Genomic DNA, 18,234 nt, shown 5'->3' with positions numbered 1-18,234 from the left:
GTGTGTGTGTATAAGGACAACTTCCAGGAGTCAGTTCTCTTCTCCTCCTATGTATGTCTCAAGGACTGAACTAAGGTTGTCAGACTTGGCATCAAGCCCCTTTTCCCACTCAGCTGTTGGAGGAGGGTCTTGTGCACTGTGTTTCAGATGCTGATTTCAGCGCCCTGAGATCTGGTTACCACCCTGCCACGGGCATCGTTCTGTATGTTGAACCATCTCCTGTATCCATCTGCTATAAAGAATGCTCCCTAATTATCCATGGTTTGTTAATAAATTTGCTGACAGCCTAGGCAGGGCAGAAGAAAATTAGGCAGAGCTAAAGTTCCTGGGTTTGGGGGTCTCAGGAGGACCATGAGGGGAGGAGAAGGAGGAGGATGAGGCATGGAGACAGGGAGGAGACAGGAGGTTGCCATGGGTCACCAGGAGCACGTGGCCAAGAGCAGCTGATAGAGCAGAAGCAGCGCAAATGAAAAATGTGCACGTATTTGGGATTTTGGGTGGGAAGCAGACAAAATGGTTTAGGTGGTTGATATCTGCCCAGCTCTAGTGCTTTAAGGCTTATTATAAATCTAACAACTTTGTGTCTTTTATTGGAAAATAGCTGTCTTATGAATAACTGCTGCTGTAATAACTATCTGTGTTAATTAATACATACAGAATATTTCATTCATTTTACACCGAGCCATCTCACTGGCCCTCTCGAGACTTTCTACTAGGCTGTTTTAGCCTTAAGCCATAGGTAGCACTCCATGGCAAGTGCTTGCCTAGAGTGCATAAGGCCCTGGGTTCTGTCCCCACAAACCCCCCCAAACCATCCGTCTTAGTTACTGTTCTATTGCTATGGAGAGACACCATAATCAGGGCAACTCTTACAAAAGAAAGCGGTTAACTGGCGTCAGGCTTACAGTTTCAGAGGCTTAATCTCTTATCTTCACAGCAGGGAGCGTGGCTGAGCAGAGGCCAGCCCAGTGCTGGAGAAATAGCTGAGATACATCCTGATTCACAGGCACCAGGAAGGGAGAGAAACACCCTGGGGCTGGGTGTGCGCTTTTGAAACCTCCAAGCCTGTCCCCAGGGACACACTCCCTCCAACAAGGTCACTGTTCCTCCTGATCCTTCTAAAGTAGTGCCACTCCCTGGTGACTAAAAATGCAAACATAGGAGCCTATGGGGGCATTCTTATTCAAACCACTATACCATCCAAAGGTAGAATTTAGGTGATGATAGAAAAAAAAAATATCCTCAGTGCTGTGGAAGGGAGAAATCCTCCTGCCCTTAGCCATCTCCAAATGAAGCCGTATGCAAGACTGTGACACCTTCTAGTAAGTTGCAAGAAGGTGCATCCCCTGGAGAGTGTGGAAACACGTGTTAAAGGTGTGGCCTTGACTTGGCAGTAGCTACAGGTCTTAGCAACTGCCCCCTACCCATACTCTAATTCCCTATAAACTGATGACTTTTCTGGTCAGCCATCTTGGCTCAGTCTCAAAAGCGTCTCTCAACGTGACGGCACAGGCTAAGCGCCTCCTTTACAGAGTTGTCCCACAATACTTCTGGTTCCTAAAGTGATGTTATAAACTGTCAAGTGAGTCAGAAATCCCAGGAACAGCCCCCGATGGAGTGCAGAGAGGATGGATGACTTCACCCGAAGCTGACCCAGGCAGGGACGGAGGCACATCTGTCATCACCTTGGCAGCACTCCGGGCCTCACAGGAGCTCCTGGAAGTGATGTGTGTGGAGGCCTGGCTCACTTCTGGCTGATCCTCTCACAGCTTGGCCCAGACTCCTGAGGGAGAGGGAAGGAGAGAAAAATCAGGAGACCAAGCGGCTCACCCCCAAACAGAAATAGGAGCATCTTTCCCACCTCATCCAAGGAGACTGCCAGCTCTCATCTCCCCAGATAGTCCTTTCTAAAGCCAACCTGCAAACTCCACGTTCACCTACAGCCCAGTTGCTGTCTGGACCCGTCTCCTCCTCCGTGGCTACTCAGGGTGAATGAAGTCCAGCTGCTCTGGTGACACTCTGCAGCTGTAGCTGGGAACTCATCTGCACTTTGGATCTCAAGGAACAATTCTGCTTGGCCGCAAAAGGAACACGCATCACCTTCCAGTATTAGAATAAACAGGCCAGCCTGCTTATTGGTTGGCGCTCCGCTGCAATCCCGACACTCAGGGAGGCAGAGGCAGGTGGATTGCTGTGAGTTCAAGGCCAGCCTGGTCTACAAAGTGAGTCCAGGACCGCCAAGGCTACACAGAGAAACCCTGTCTCGAAACACACACACACACACACACACACACACACACACACACACACACACACGAGAGAGAGAGAGAGAGAGAGAGAGAGAGAGAGAGAGAGAGAGAGAGAGAGAGAGAATAGGCTACTCCCATGCCACGAGGTGATACATCTGATCAGAAAAATCCACTGAAACTTGGCAGCAAACAGATTTAGGGAGAAAGACTCTTGATCAGTGGTTTTCAACTTGGTGGGTTGTGACTCCCTTTGGGGTCATCCAAGACCATGCTGCATACCAGATAGTTACACTGTGATTCATAACAGTAGCAAAATTACAGTTATGAAGTAACAAGGGAAATACTTTTATGGCTGGGTGTTGGTGGATGGTCTGATGTATTTTGATGCTAATTACTGCTTGCTGTCTCTGTGACCCACCTTTTGATTAATAATGAGCCATCCCACCTGGGCAGTGCAGAGGAGATAGAGGTGTGACTACGGTTTCAAAAGGAGAGAGAGGAATTCTGGGAAGAAGAAAGATCAGAAGAGAGGAAGGCCGCCATGGGTTAGCTGGAGGAGAAGCACATGGCCAGCGTGGATGGAGAATCCGGCCCAGATGAAGAACATGAGCAAGTATTTGGGATTATGGATGGGAGGTAGCTTGATAGAAATTATTAGAAGCAGATGGCACAGGATATGTGATACCTGTCCCACTGTGGGAGGTAGTTTAGAGGATTAATGTCTGCCCTGCCCCAGGTTAACTAAGGCTATTTTAAAATATAGCAAGTGTCAGTGTCTTAATTGATCGCTAGCCTACTGATAATACAGATAATTTAAGAACAATAGGTGGGGGTTACCACAACACGAGGGACTGTATTAAAGGTCACAGCGTTAGGGAGGGTGGCCGCCGCTGCTCTTGACAGAATCATAAGGACACATCCTGCCGACAGCTGCGTACTGAGATGGGAAACCACCAATATGGCTGCCCTGGAGCTCTCAAGAGCTTTGCTACTGAGCCACAAGAAGGTACATCTACATGAATCTGATCCCACAGGGGCCTCTCGTGGGTAAGTCACATGTGTGTGACCTGCCTGTAAAACACCTGGCCTGGAGGTCTCTAAAAGTAGGAAAAGCAGTTAAGCAGGCATAAATATGACATGTGTTTATCTTACATGTCTCCTCATTTTAGTCATCATGGCCAGAAAATGGACAGGTCTCCTATGGAGAAAGGCATGATCTTTTGCATATATTCTATATACATGCCACTAAACTCTTCAAGTCATCTCTAGATAACTTCTAATGCTTAACATGACACAAATCCTAAGTCCATAATTACTAGGCTGCATTGGTTAGGGGAAATGACAAGAAAAAGATCTAGCCACTTTCAGTATAGATGACATGTTTGTTTTGTGTATTCTTGGTCTGTGATTGTTTGAATCTGCAGCCAGGGAATCCATAAGGAGAGTGTGTTCTCTCTCTCTCTCTCTCTCTCTCTCTCTCTCTCTCTCTCTCTCACACACATCTACATACACACACACACACACACATGAACACAAATATCTCTGTTTCTTTCTCTCCCTATCTCTGTCTTTCTGTTTCTGTGTGTATGTGTGTATGCTTGTGTGTATGTGTGTATTTATGTATGTCTGTGTATGCATGTGTGTATGTATATATGTGTGTGTGTGTATTAAGTGTGTAAGTGTGTATGCATGTGTGTGTGTGTGTGGGGTGCTCTTTGTTGTCTTGTGAAATAACACTGTTAGTTGTTGTTTCTATTTTCCTGCACTTGTGTAATAAGTGAACACAAACCCAGTGGTTCTAAACAACGTATATTCATTCCCTTATATTTCTAAAGGTCATAATTTTGGAATTAGTTTCATTGGGTTTTAGCGAAGGTGCACACAGGCTGCCATCCCTTCCAGAGGAGACCCTGTCCCCTTACACCACCTCTTTCTTGTGGTCCACAGCTCCTCTTGGTTTTCTGTTGTCAACTCTCAGCTCTTCCTGTCTCTGCCTCACAAGGACACCCTTCCCAGCATGATCTCATTATCCTGACACAATTAACTCGAACACACCTGCACAGTCCCTTTCACACACCAGGCAGCATCATTCCAGGTCCCAGGGACTTAGAACATGGATGTGTTTTGGACCAATATTCAACACAGTATGTCTCAGGGAACAGCCAGTTGGCTGGATGTACAAAGGCCTCCGTCCTGGTCAATTGCTCATAGTCTACATTCCCCCCACCATCCTTCTTACTGACATCCCAAACTAAAAGATGTTGGCTCCACATCATCAGACACTATTGAACAAGTTAGAGCACTGTGCCGGCTTGAGTCTTGTCAACCCAACCCAAGTTAGAATTATCTGGGGAGAGGGAACTTCAATTGAGAAAAATGCCTCAACCAGGTGGGCCGGTGGGTAAGCCTTTGGGAGAACTTTCTTGATTAATGCTTGGTGAGGGAGCCCCCAGCCCTTTCTGAGTGATGCTACCCATGGCCAGGAGATCCTGAATTGTATAAAAGAGCTGAGCTGAGCAAGGCAGGAGGAGCGAGGCAGTGAGCAGCACTCCTCCACAGCCTCTGCTTCCTGCCTGGAGTTCCTGCCTTCCCTCAGTGATGGAGTGAGAAGTGAGGGTTGTCAGATGAAACAAACCCTTTCCGCCCCAAAGTCTAGCAACAGAAACCCCAACTAGGGCAAGTAGCAGATAATCTGTTTATTCCTTTCAATGGCCCCCATTTCTTTCAGAGGGCATTTTCGGTGTCTGAACCCCTGTGTGACCACCGAGCACCAGCACTGGGAGGTGGGGAGGCCTTACTGGAAAGCAAGGGGTAGAGTGAGGTGGGATACTGGAAGGTGCTGCATCTCTGGGACTCTGCACAAGAGAATGAAAACTGTCAGCTCATCACTGTGTTAAAACTGAGGTGGTTCCTGAGGACGCCTTCTGATGGAAACTTTCTCAGCTTGTGGTTTGTCTGTTGCCTACTTGAGGACCAGATAAAGTGTTCAGAGGCAGGCAGATTCTGGGGCCACCTAAGAAGGGGGCCTGGACCTCCTAAGAAGGGGGAGGTACTTCTTTGGGGGGGTTGGGGTGCTTACACTGGCAGCTCTTAGAAAACTCACATGATCCAAGTATGCGTGGCAGGTTGCACTGGAGTGACAAGAAAAGGGGTGCCCAGGGCCTCCCACACAGAGCTCGGCTTTCCAGAAAGTACCACAGAGATTTCAACCTAGACATCAGCACACCTTTCTCTTGGTCTGAAATTGTGTTTTGTTCTTGAAAACTCAGAAAAGTAAGGAAAAAGCTGTAAATGTTTTCCCTGCCCCAGCTCTAAGTGGTGACCTGCAAGGGACCACTTAGCCCTTAGCCTGCCTCCCACAAGGACCCTGATTTCCTGGGGGCGTCACCCCAGATCCTGGGGTGGAATATCCTCTTCAATTTGATCTCCCCTCTGAAAGGCTGAAAGAGAGCAGTGGCAGGCCCAGCAAAACAGGAAAGGGGTGCCTCCCTGTTTCTATAGAGAAATCGAAACAAAGGATGCTGGCGCCCTCTAGTGGCAAATAAGCTGCTTCCTGTCTCCCACGGGGCTTGGACCATCACCTCCTAAAGACCAGGGCCAGAAGGAGAAAAATGTGTGCCACTTGCGCCTCGCTAACTTTCGTGGTTTGAGGATGCATCGTTACTGTGTGAGACAGTGTGTATATTCTCACAAGAGCCACCTTGCAGCATCGCAGACTCGGGACCCTTCATTATTTCTTAGAGAAGGTAAGACTTCTAGCACTCTGCTCATGCTCACAGAACGTTAAGACCTGTAGACACACTGTGAGAACCCTACCGAGGTTCTCAAGGCTCTGGGGGACTCACACATCCTTAGGACAGCTTTTCTGGGGGAAGTAAAAGACAGACCCCTCACAAGCCAAGGAATTTGGGAGAACTGTCTACACCCTCCACGGGAAGTTCAGACACCTGCTGGCTAAGCTGTCCTCCCAGCTGAGGACGCCGACCTGGCCCGTTAAGCTTAAATCAGAGAGAAAAATGTACCCTTGCGGCACACCCTGGGGAGAGAACTGCAGAAATGAACAGCGAAGTACCTGCTTAGTATTTGAGAGGGGCACCACGATTTTCATTAAAGGTTAAGGAGTGAAAATGACATCGCATGTTCATTAAGATAGCTATTGCAAAGAAAATCAGTGCTGGTGAGATCGGAGAACCTAGGAAATGTAGGATGCTGCGGCCTTGGGGAAGGCCGTCCGACTGCTCCTCAGAAATAAAAACTAGGGGCTGGAGAGATGGCTCAGAGGTTAAGAGTACTAGGTGCTCTTCCAGAGGTCCTGAGTTCAAGTCCCAGCAACCACATGGTGGCTAACAGCCATCTATAATGTGATCTGATGTCCTCTTCTGGCCTGCAGGTGTATGTGCAGGCAGAATATTGTATAAATAATCTTTTTTTTTTTTTTTTTAATGAAAACTAGTATCACTGTAAGGTGCAGTTATTCCATTTCTGGGTGTGTAACTCAGAGCTGAAAGCAGGATCTCCAACATTTGCACAGTCATAGCAGTGCTGTTTACAATAGCTAAAACGTGCCAGACTCAACTCTTCATTGGCGCGCGAATAGGATACAGTTCTGGTGTATCCAATCAATGGAAGGCTAGTCAACTTAAAAAATGGTAAGGTTCAAATCCATGCTACAGGTAGCAACCCCAGGGCAGTATGCTAATGAAGTGAACCAGACACAAACACTGCAGGGCTCAAGATACGTAATATACATAATCAGGGTCTGGAGGAAAGGGGGGAGCTTCAAACAGTTCCTTACCCAGTTTCACTTTCCAGAATTTCAATTACCCAGAAGTCAACTATAGCCCACACGTGTGTGCAGCGGTGTGTACACACACACACACACACACACACACACACACACACCACATAGAAAAATGCCAAAAATAAGATTATGCTTCAAGTTCTCCATTCTGAGTAACATGACAGAATCTCTCACCATCCCACTCTGAACAGCCAGACAGTTCTTCCCTTTCCCCAGGGCATCCATGCTGTATGTACTACCCTGCACTGCTTAGCAGCCTTCTCTGTTTCATCAGTTTAGCTGGCTCAGTGCTACAGTGTTTGTGTTCCCGGATGCTTATTTGACATACAATGACCTCAAAGCCCAATCGTAGTGACATAAAGAAGGCACCAGTGTGCAAACTCTCAAGGACAGAGTAGCCCTGATACCGTGTGCCGGTGCTGGACAGGACACAGCCCTGATACCGTGTGCCGGTGCTGTACAGGACATGTCCCTGATACTGGGTGCCGGTGATGTACAGCACACAAGAAGAAAAAGGTGAGCATGTGGTTCAGTACTGTTCATGGCTCATGGATAGCCACATGAAGCTATACCATTTGTGGGTGCTGGGAATTGAACCTGTGTCCTCTAGAAGAACAGAAAGTGCTCTTAACCATTGAGTCATCTCTCCAGTTCCGGGGACAGGGAATTTAAGGAATTCTCTGTACTTTCTGCTTAATTATTCTGTGATTTTAAAAAATGTCCTAAAATCTTCAATACTTTAAAAAAGTTAAAAAGTTCATGCCCTTACAACCATGGAGACTGTGCCTAAAAGTGGCTAAATGGTGATTAATCTTACTGTGTGTATGTGTGTTGCTATAATTTTAAAAATAAATAGAGTAGTCAAGTGTGGTGGAATCAAAGCAATTGGGAAGTGGAAGGAGAAAGCGGGGGAGGCAGGCAATAAATTATAGAAAGAATGAATGCTATTTAAAGTGGAGTCATAAATAAATAAACAGTAGAAAATGGGCCAGAATTGGATTGTAATTTAGGGACCAGAGACAATTGCACATTTAGAAATACCATAGATGAAGTTACTGTCCTATTTTTTGAAATACATCTTAAATTATTTTTATATTAGCAACAACAAAAAAAAAATCACTTGAATTTTCTTTTTTGTTTTTGTTTTGTTTCATTTTGTTTTTTGAAATGGGGTTTTTCTGTGTAGCCCTGGCTGTCCTTGACTCACTCTGAAGACCAAGCTGGCCTCAAACTCAGAAATCCACCTGCCTCTGCCTTCCAAGCTAGGATTAAAGAAAGGCATGCGCCTCCACCACCTGGCTTCATTTGAAAAAAACTTTTTTTTTTTTTTAAATAAAAGCACTGCTGAGAGAATGATTTTCAGGCAAAGTCAGAAAATGTGGGGCAGGCATGTGTAAAGAAAATCAGAGACTAGCAAACCATGTTAGGACTTGAGCTCTAAAGGAACATCCTGGTACCCTGGAAGGGCAAATCAGGGATGGAGGGGGAAGTGTGTGGATGTGAGAAGATGGTAGGAATTCAGCCCTGCCTGGCACGCAGGCAGGTCTCAGTCACCATTTGTTTTGCCAGCCTGCCTGTCTGTCTGTCTGTCTATCTATCTATCTATCCATCCATTGATCCATCATCTATCTATCTATCTTATATTAATAATATTTAGTTTGTTCTTTGAGAACTTTGTACATGTATACAATGTACTTTGGTCAGGTCCACTCCTCACTCTGTCCACTCCTGTCTCCCCCTCACACAACAGCATTGCCCCATCTCAACTTCATTTCCTCTTCTTTTTCTTTTCTAGATTTATAACGCACTGAGGCCACCCGGTGGTCCTCTCTCAACTCCTTAGTCCTCGGAGTGGGGGAATCAGGACCACTCTATATTTTGTCCCTTCTGCCCTGGGAGGTTCTTGCTAAACTGGCTTGGACAATTGTTTGCTAATAGTGGGCTTTACAAGGGCGTTGTGTACAATGGCTCTAGAAGACTCCGGAGGCTGACCAAAGCTAGGCTAAGCAAAGAACTTGTCTCCATACCAACTAACCGATGTAGGTCCACACCTCTGCTGGCAAAATGTCTCAAGGATTTGTAGCATGTTTTTTAATGTCCTCACAGGTGACAAATTTTTGTGCTTCCTGGGGTAGATTAGAATTTGGTCAAACGTTACTCAGAACCAACAATTATGAAGTAGGACAAGGAACTGATCTCCTCTTGTGGAGCTTATCTGTTGAGCCAGACAGCAATGTTAACAGAAGGAATCCAGAAGGCAGTGGCCACCACTCCACCACTCCCCAGGTGAGAAGACGTAATAGTTCGCTTGTTTTGTTAGGTTTATCTCACACTTTGAGCATTCGCACATCCCAGGGAATTCTGAAATCAGTCTGTGTGACTCTTCACTTTGTCCCAGGATCAGCTGTTTAGCTCGAGGATAAAGCGTGGGTACCAAAAGCCCATCACTTAGATAATGCTTTAAGTCAGACTCTGGCAACTCCTGCTGCGCAGATTTCCAACTACCCCAGGCCTTTATTTCTGGTGCCAACTAAAGCCATACTCACTTACTCGTTTGCTCACTCACCCACTCACTCACTCACCACTCACTCACTTGCTCTTTGCTCGCTCACCCGCTCACTCGCTCGCTCGCTCACCCGCTCACTCGCTTGCTCTTTGCTCACTCACCCGCTCACTCGCTGGCTCGCTCGCTCACCCACTCACTCGCCCATCATTTCTCCACAGCGCCTATTACTCAACACACACTTCCCAGGCACCACAAAATGGCTGCCATTCCTGTAAGAGCACTTTCCTGTTCCTTCGGTTTGCTATCTGCCCCACCTTCTTTCAAAGTTCGCAAGGACTATAATATGTTTTAATAATGAGTTGGAAGATGAGCCCATTTCCAGCTGTATCCATTAGAACAAGGCCACTGAGAGAAAGAAGTGATATGCAGAGAGGTAAGTACCCTTTGTGGACCAATGGACTTCCTGCCAAGGGCTGCCTCATGCTGCTGTCAGATCTTCCCTCAGCCTGAGGAAGAAAGCACCTAGGAGAAGGGGCTCAGAGAAGTGCAAGAGAAAAAGAAAGTCTCTGCTGTGTGTCATTGAAAGCAAGCGTTTTTATCTCCAAGTATTCTGCATAGATTAAAGAGAAACACAGAAACACACACACACACACACACACACACACACACACACAGAGTAAATGAAATAAAATTTCCCATATTCCTAGCTTGAGAAAAACTCTTTCATCTTAGATTGCATGGGGGTGGGGGAGGACAAAAGATAAACAACAACAAAAAATAGATAAAATGAGCACTTAAAATTTTACTGGTCAATTTAAGATACCATATATTTACAGTGGGGAATAAAAAGAGGGAAAGACAACTTAGTCCAGTAGTATGTATTTTATTTTGCTTTTTGTGTTCATTTTAAGCAGCAACACACACACACACACACACAATGTTACATTTTACATGTAGTAAAACACAGATTTTATAGTGTGTGTATATATATATATATCCATGTATTCTATACCCTGAGAAAACATACCACAAGCCTGTCTGTGTCCTGAGTAACCCTTGCAACCAGTCTCTAGAGAATCGCTATCACAACGCCTTTCACGTAGGTTACGTGTAATGGCAACTGTCATGTAATGGCAACTGTCTGTCATGTAGCTGGAACAGTTCTGTTCTGTTTAGTTATCAGAGCTGAGGCCTTGCAGACACTATGCACATGCCCCAACCCAGCCTGTAGATACTGGGTTTTTGTCTGTAGATACTGGGTTTTTGTCCTTTTTTTTTTTTTGGTAGATATTTCTTTCACTATGATACTTTTGAAATGCATTCGTATGTTTGCATCCCTTTCGTCTTAGAGCACCCCGCCAATGACTAGGAGAGACACAGATGGAAATGAAGGCTTTATTACTGGTTGGTACATGTGCTTGGAGGCCACATATGGTCCAGGGTGGGGGATGGGAGAGGAGAAGAGAGAAGAGGAGCGGATAAGAGAAAAGGCGGAAGAGGGGAGGGGAAGAGAGAGGAGCGTGGGGAAGGGGCTTAGAACAACATCAAATTATCTCATAAAGTCGCCCACTGGAAAGGACTCATTTTTTGTTGTTGTTGTTTATGTGTGTGCACACAAGGCCATGAAACTATTTGTATGATTTTTTTTTTTCTTGGTACTTTATATTATCAACATTTACATTTAGATTATGAGACAGGGGACAAGATTCATTTTCCTCACACACTTATCCAATTGTTTCATCACCACTCATTAAGGCTTCTTTAGGGCTGCAGAGATGCCCAGTGGTTAAGAGCAATGCCTGCTCTTCCAGAGGACCTGGGTTCAATTCTCAGCACCACATGGCAGCTCACAACTGTTCTTAACTCCACTCCCAGGGACTCTAACGCCCTCTTCTGGCCTCCATAGGCACTACATGCACATAGTGAACGGATGAAAATGCAGGCAAGACACTAATACACAAAAAGTGAAAGCAAATCTTAAAAAAAAAAGAAAAAAAGACTTCCTTTTATCTCTCAAATATCCTTAGCCTCTTTGCAAGAAGCAACTGGCCATCTCTCTAGGATTTCTCTATTCTCAGATTTGCCTTTAGCCCAGTACTTACTGTCTGTCCTTGATTACCACAGCTTCCCAGATGTCTTGCTATCAAGCTCATGAGACTCCCAACTATTGCAAAACTATTTTAACCATTTGACGTGTTTTATGTACCCGTTAAATTTTTTTTCTTTTCTTTCTTTCTTTCTTTTTTTTCCTGATATACAGTCTCACTGTGTGGCCCTAGTTGGTCCAAAACTAGCTAGCTAAACCAAGCTGGTCTTAGACATACAGATTGACTGGCTCCTGCTCATGTGCTGGGACTTGAGGCATGTATGTGCCACCATACCTAGTGCCTGATAAAAATTTGTAATCAATCTGTCAATTTCTACCAAAAAGTTTAATTGGCACTATAATGAGTATAACTGAATTTATAGATAAAGGATTGCTATTTTCAATATATTTCCATGGCATTTTTCTGTTAAAATCTATGTCTGTGTATGTTGGTGGGGTGGGGTAAAGTAGGAGGAGAGAGAGACTGTTTTTCAGCAAATCCTGAGAGCACTGCTAAACTGCCCACCTACTGTTGTGTCTTTTTCTACTTCCTTCATTAATGCAAAGTCTCGCTTTGCATATGCAGAAGCTTCCCGGCTCGGTCTATGTGCCGATGATCGACTACATCTTCTTGATGAATTCTCTCTCTTATTAGTCATTATCCTGTTTGCAATATAGCGATGCATATTGGAGCAGCCATGGATTTGAGGGAGAATTTTGTGTATATTTGTATATTTCTTCCCTTTGCAGCTGCTGTCTTTTCAGCCCCGCCTCTCTCACTGTCCAGACACTCTGGCAGCCTCTAGCTACATTGTGGAACCCAGAGCCAACACGGCTGTGACTGATGGTATTAGCCACCCACTCACGCGCCACCCCCCTATCCACCCTCCCCCCACCCCGCTATCACAGACAGTCTATGCTTCCTGGGGAGAGCTGTAAAGAAGACCTTGAACAACTCAATTCCTTTCCTCTGGAGTCAGATACTCTCCTGTTTCTGCCTGGTTTGGGTTGTTATATAGTTTTTATGTTTTTGAGATATTTTGTTGAGAGTTGATTGATGTTGTGTGTGGGAGAATAAACGTGAACTACCCTGCCGCTGCTGAGGCTGCAAACCCCCTTAGTCACAGTAAGAGCTTTTATCTAGACTCAAAGCTGTGTTAAAATGAAACTAGCTGCCTTGGAAAATGGGGAAGTATGAAAGGCAATGGCTTACACTACAGTCGTACCAATTCCTTGTGAGTCTGAGACTTGCTGGACATTGGCAGCAGCTGGGGGAAGGGGCACTTATTGATGGAATATGCTTTCAGCATCAAGTCTCTGGCTTAGAATTGCTGCTGGTTAGCACTGCTGGGGACTATAGATGTGTGCCCAAAGATGACTGCATTGGTTATACACTCTCAGTGTGTCGTGTAGCTTTGCAAAGCTAAATGCTCCTCACTGTGTGAGGTAGCCCACAACCCTATCTTCCCTTGATCTGGAGAATAAACGTCTACTGAGGAAGGTAGAGCTGGGAGCTGAGCCTCCTCTGTGCTGCCTCGGTTATCTGCAGTCTCCACACTGGCGAGGAGGTCTCGGTTTTGCATAAGTGGGGTGCTTTTGGTCTCCTTTCTGTTGTTGTGCTCAAACACTCTGAAGACAAGCAACGCAGAGAAGGAAAGGGGTTCATTTGCTTTGAACTTACGGAGGTCATCCAGGGAAGTCAGCGCAGAAAGCCAGAGAGCAGACGCTGTGGAGGGGCACAGCAGTCAGACGGCATCATGCTTAGGAGCAGGGACTTCGGACCCAGCCTATCTAGAGCTGGAGCTAAGGCCTATGGGATGAACCTCCGTGGAAACCCAATCTGCCTCCAGAAGCCCTGGCTGCATAGGACACATCTTAGTGTGTCAGCGGCCGTTCAGTCTCTAACATTGGGGGGTGGGGGTGGGGCAGGATGGATAAACTACTCAATTCAGAGAGCTTCCAAGTTGGTGAATGCATGCATGTGTCAGTCATTCTAGCTCCCAAATACTGAGACAGAGAGACCTGTTAGATTATTCAGCGGGCTTTAAAGCACTAGGGCTGGGTAGATGTGCGTCTCTTCTAAGCCTCTGGCCTAGGCTGGCTACTTCCCAGCCTCGTGCCCCGAATTACCTGACATATTGGTCCTTCCTGGGTGGCTTCTGCTCCATCAGCTCAGTCCTCATGGCGAGCTCCTCGTGGCTGCTACATCCTTTCCCATCCTCTTCTTCTCCTCTGCCTCGAGTTCCCCCACCCTAGACCCCTCAACTGGGATCAGAAGTCCAGCCTCCCTGTCCTCTCTCATCCAGCTATAGGCTGCTCAGCTTCTTCATTAACCAATCAGAGATGATTGGGGAACAATATTTACATAACGTTGATCATTTCGATGCCTTTATCAGGACTGCAATCAGATCTCGAGGCACAGGAATCAGCATCTGAATACACAGCGCACCAGTCTGCCCCCCACCCGCCTCCCGCCCCACGCCCCTAATATGTCAGGGGGATACTGAAGGCACGAAGAGGCTCTTGTGCCCGGCCCCCTTCCCACCCTCCCCTGGCTCTCCTTCTCTATCTTGTGTAATCTTCTTTGCACTAAGCCAAAAAGCAATGTGGTGTTCCCTCCGCCGTCCACAAGCTGTTACCAGTTTTCACACCCTGGAAGGCCAAGGGATCCCCTCAATTTGTACTCAAGAAGTGAAATTATCAAAGACTTGAAATTGTCCTTGAAAGAGGGGGTTAAGTCTCAAGGGACCAAGCCCTAAATATGCGGGGTCTGTGCTAACGCCAGGTTGTAGCTAGTGTTAGAAGTGAGTTCAAGTGTAGACCATCACAATGGATGGAGTCTAGCGGGTCAGATAACTGGTCGTTGGTGTGGGAGACCCCCATACACCTTTGGTGTCAAAGTGTTCTGAGTAGAAGTGAGGCCTCGTGAGAGGAAGCTCTGTCACTAAAGACATTTCTTTGAAGGAAGTACTGGAAAACCCGCCCCTTCCTCTCTTTGCTGCCAGGCCACAGTGAGTGGAACAGGTTTCCTGTGTCACACGTCCTGGTCACGATGTTCTGTCTCACTACAGGCTCAAGCATAAGTGGCTGTGGATTCAAACTTCTGACATCATGAACTTAAATACAAGTCTTTTGAAGCTGATCCTCACAGGCACTTCCTCACAGCCACAGAGAGCCAGTTAGCACACACGGGAGAGTTTCTGTGGCCATATATCACACAAAGCAAAGTGTCTGTGAAGGCCTCAATTTAAGAGATTAAGCAGTTTATAAATCCAGTTTGAGAACTGCTGTTTAAATGACTGAAATGATAAGAGCAGACTCCTCAAAAAGTAAACAAACATCCTCCTCAGAGAAGTAAAACCATGCAATTGTGTGAAGAAAATGACGGCAGTGCAGCAGCAAGTGGCACCAGGTGAACTGCTTATAATCTCTTGGGTGATGGCTGCCAATGCTCCGACTTACTGGCAAAGCTCTATCAAGTTTCTCTAAAGTAGAATTGATTTTGTCTATCTATCAACTGTATGTATGTTTATATAAAAACATGCATACATATGCATATATACACGTGTTTTGGGAAACCCTGCTGCTAAGGTCACAGTCTGCCATGACCAGAAAGCCCTGACCTTGGAGGACAAAATGAAGGACTCCCCTTGTCTGCGAGGTTTCCTCTTCTCTGCCTGGGGAGCCCAGATCCCGACACCCTCTACCTGAGGGGAATGTATGTCTCATAGAACTTAGAGAAACTATAGGTCCAACTCCTTTTCTCTACTCAGCAAGCACCTGGGATTCCTGGAATGCCTCTCCATGTAAATGAGGCGGCTCAGTACCTGAGCCCTACAGCCAATGGCCTTTGCCCACCATGGAAATCCCTCCCCCCACCCCAAGATCCTTCTTCACAGTGAATAAAATTGACCTGCCTCCCTGAAGCTGATCCCAAAAGGGAATTTCCACTCCTGTTCACAGGGCACTGAATCCCCAGTTTGTTGCTTCTGTTCCCCTGTCTCTGAGGACCGGTGGCCAGCAACCCCAGGAGTGAGGGAGAGCCACATATGATATGCATGCTTGTAGATAAATATACATGATGGTGGTGATGATGATGATGATGATGTGTGTGTGTGTGTGCGCACACACACACACAATTGTAGGTAGGGCTTAGTAGACTGATCTATAGCCTCAGAGGCTGGCTCATCCTACAATAGCTGTCTGCAGGCTGGAAAGCCGGGGAAACCAGTAGCTGCTTAGACTGAAAACCTTAGAGTAGTGATGCTCAACCTTCCTAACGCTGTGACCCTTTAGTACAGTTCCTCTTGTTGTGGTGACCCATCCCCCTGCACACACCATGCAATTATTTGTGTTGCTTCTTCACAACTGTAACTTTGCTAGTGTTATGAATCATAGTGTAAATATCTGAAATGTGACTTTCGGGGAGGGTGTGTGTGTGTGACCCACAGGCTGAGAGCCACTGCCTGAGACCAAGGAGGACCAATGATGCAGCTCCATTCCAAGAGATGCCCTGATGAGCCAGTCCACATCAAAGGCTGAAGAGTCAGATTTCCTTAGCACAGCGGGTAACAAGCATACCTGTTCCAGAAAAGAGGAGCGTGTGGATATGTGAGCTTGCCCCTTTCTTTGCCTTTCCACCCCTTTCCAGGCCCCCAACCTATTGCACAATGCTGTCCTCACTCAGGGCAGTTCTTTCCCCCTTCAGTTTGCAAACCCACATGTCAATCATCTCTGGAAATACCCTAGAAGTACGCTTTGTAGACTTCCTAGGCAGCGAAGTGGTTAACCAACATTGGCCATCATGCCCTAGCAAGGAAAGGCTTGCTTTACAGCATGTATCTACCTCACAAATGAAGACTCCTAGAGATCCGTGGCTACCGTCTGGAGGCTGCCGCTGCCTCTGCCTCCCCGAGTGCTGGGATTAAAGGCATGCGCCACCATGTCTGGCTGCTAAATGTTAAATGTAGAGCCCAGATCAGACTAGGCAGGACTACCCTGCAAGCACAGATAACTGCCAAGTATTCGGGCCTTGCTGTTTTATTGCGTATGTTGTAGTCTGAGCATTTTTTTCTCCCTTCAAAGTTGCTGAGGGAGACTTCAGACCTAGGCGCCCTGACTCTATGCTGTCTGCCAGGTAGATATCATAGGAGGACACACCACATAAACCAGAACACAAATCCACTCTGGACAGTAAACCTGCTAAAGTCTTGCTCACGGCTGCCCAGCCTCCAGACCAGTGGGAAACACATGTCTATTACTGTAAGGTACCTGAACAGACTGAGCCAGTGGCCTGTGTGTGTCAGTTGTGAGTCCCGTTCAGTGCAGCACCCTCTATTAAAGCGGAGTGTGCTGAGCATGCCCAAGGTCCACAACTTCCGCATGGCACCATTGCTGCCACTGATAAGAGTCACCTGTGCTGGACAGAGCAGGAGACGCTTGACAAGTGCTATTGCCTGTCATTTCAACGTTGGACAAAACAAAATGAAACCCGCACCTTAAGTAGAGAAGGGAAGCGGAGGAAGGGACACAACTACCCCCCTTTTCAGTGTCTGCACGGCCCCCAGCACCCTTTATTTCTCTGTAATTTGCTCTGTGTTCCTCTGAAGGCTGTATCACACAGTCCTTTCACAGACGAGGAAACAAAGGCCCAGAAGGGGTAGGAAGACTTCCAACCTCGGTTCTGCGAGTCTATGCTATCTTCCAGGTAGAACTGGCTTCCTCAATTGTGTTAAGAAAGAAATCAATATACGGAGCTAAGTCCGTGGAGACAGAAGTAGGTCAGCGGCTAACAGGGCTGGGGAGCGGGCGTAGGAAGACACTTCTCAATGTGTACAAGGCCTTTTATTTTTTAAGCAATGGACTGTTGTACAACCATACAAGGCAGATCGGCACACACTGGATTCACTAAGCACCTTAAGTTAAAATGACTACTTTGTGGGGCGGGGAGTTCAAGACACGGCTTCTCTGTGTAGCCCTGCCTGTTCTGGAACTTGCTCTGTAAGCAAGGCTGGCCTCAACACTCAGAGATCTGCCTGCCTCTGCCTCACAGGTGCTGGGATTAAAGGTGTGTGACACCACTGCCCAGCCACATTTTTTTTTTCTTTTAAAGTCAGAGCCTAATGTATCCCAGGCTGGCCTCGAACTTGCTATGCAGCTAAGGATGACTGTGGGCTCCTAGGGACAGAATTATACCGATGGATTGATATACCGTCAGTATTGCGGGTTGAACTCAGGGCTTCCTGCACGCTAGCCAAGCACTCTGTTGAACTACATCCCCAGTGCTACAACGACAATTCTATGTTATGCGAATGTCACAGTAATTAAGGGAGAAATAAAGCTACAGAGATAATGACAACTATGACAAATTGTTGACAATTTCAGCTCACTCCACAGCCCCCAGAACCTGTAATCACAACTCCTCCACCCCCCCCCCGCCCCAGGCAGATTTCCAGGTGTCGATGCAATTTCATGCCAGTTCATATTTACCCAGAGTTCCCCGTGTCGCTGAAGCACTCTAGAAAATCAAGAGAATGCTCATGAGGTTAGCTTACTCCATTTTAAAGTGCAAGCAACCCGAGGAAAAGGGGGC

The 18,234-nt window shown here is 46.6% G+C and overlaps 1 protein-coding gene across 1 annotated transcript in view; it reads left to right on the top strand.

Moving 5' to 3' along the window:
* Coq8a (coenzyme Q8A) overlaps positions 1-18,234 on the top strand; it is a 450,047-nt gene that overhangs the window by 342,033 nt on the left and 89,780 nt on the right. The window lies entirely within an intron of this gene.

Source organism: Acomys russatus, chromosome 6, assembly GCF_903995435.1.
Source record: "Acomys russatus chromosome 6, mAcoRus1.1, whole genome shotgun sequence".
Classification (NCBI taxonomy): Eukaryota; Metazoa; Chordata; class Mammalia; order Rodentia; family Muridae; genus Acomys; species Acomys russatus.
The sequence above is the reverse complement of the archived record's forward strand: the minus strand, read 5'-3'. Positions and strand labels throughout refer to the sequence as shown.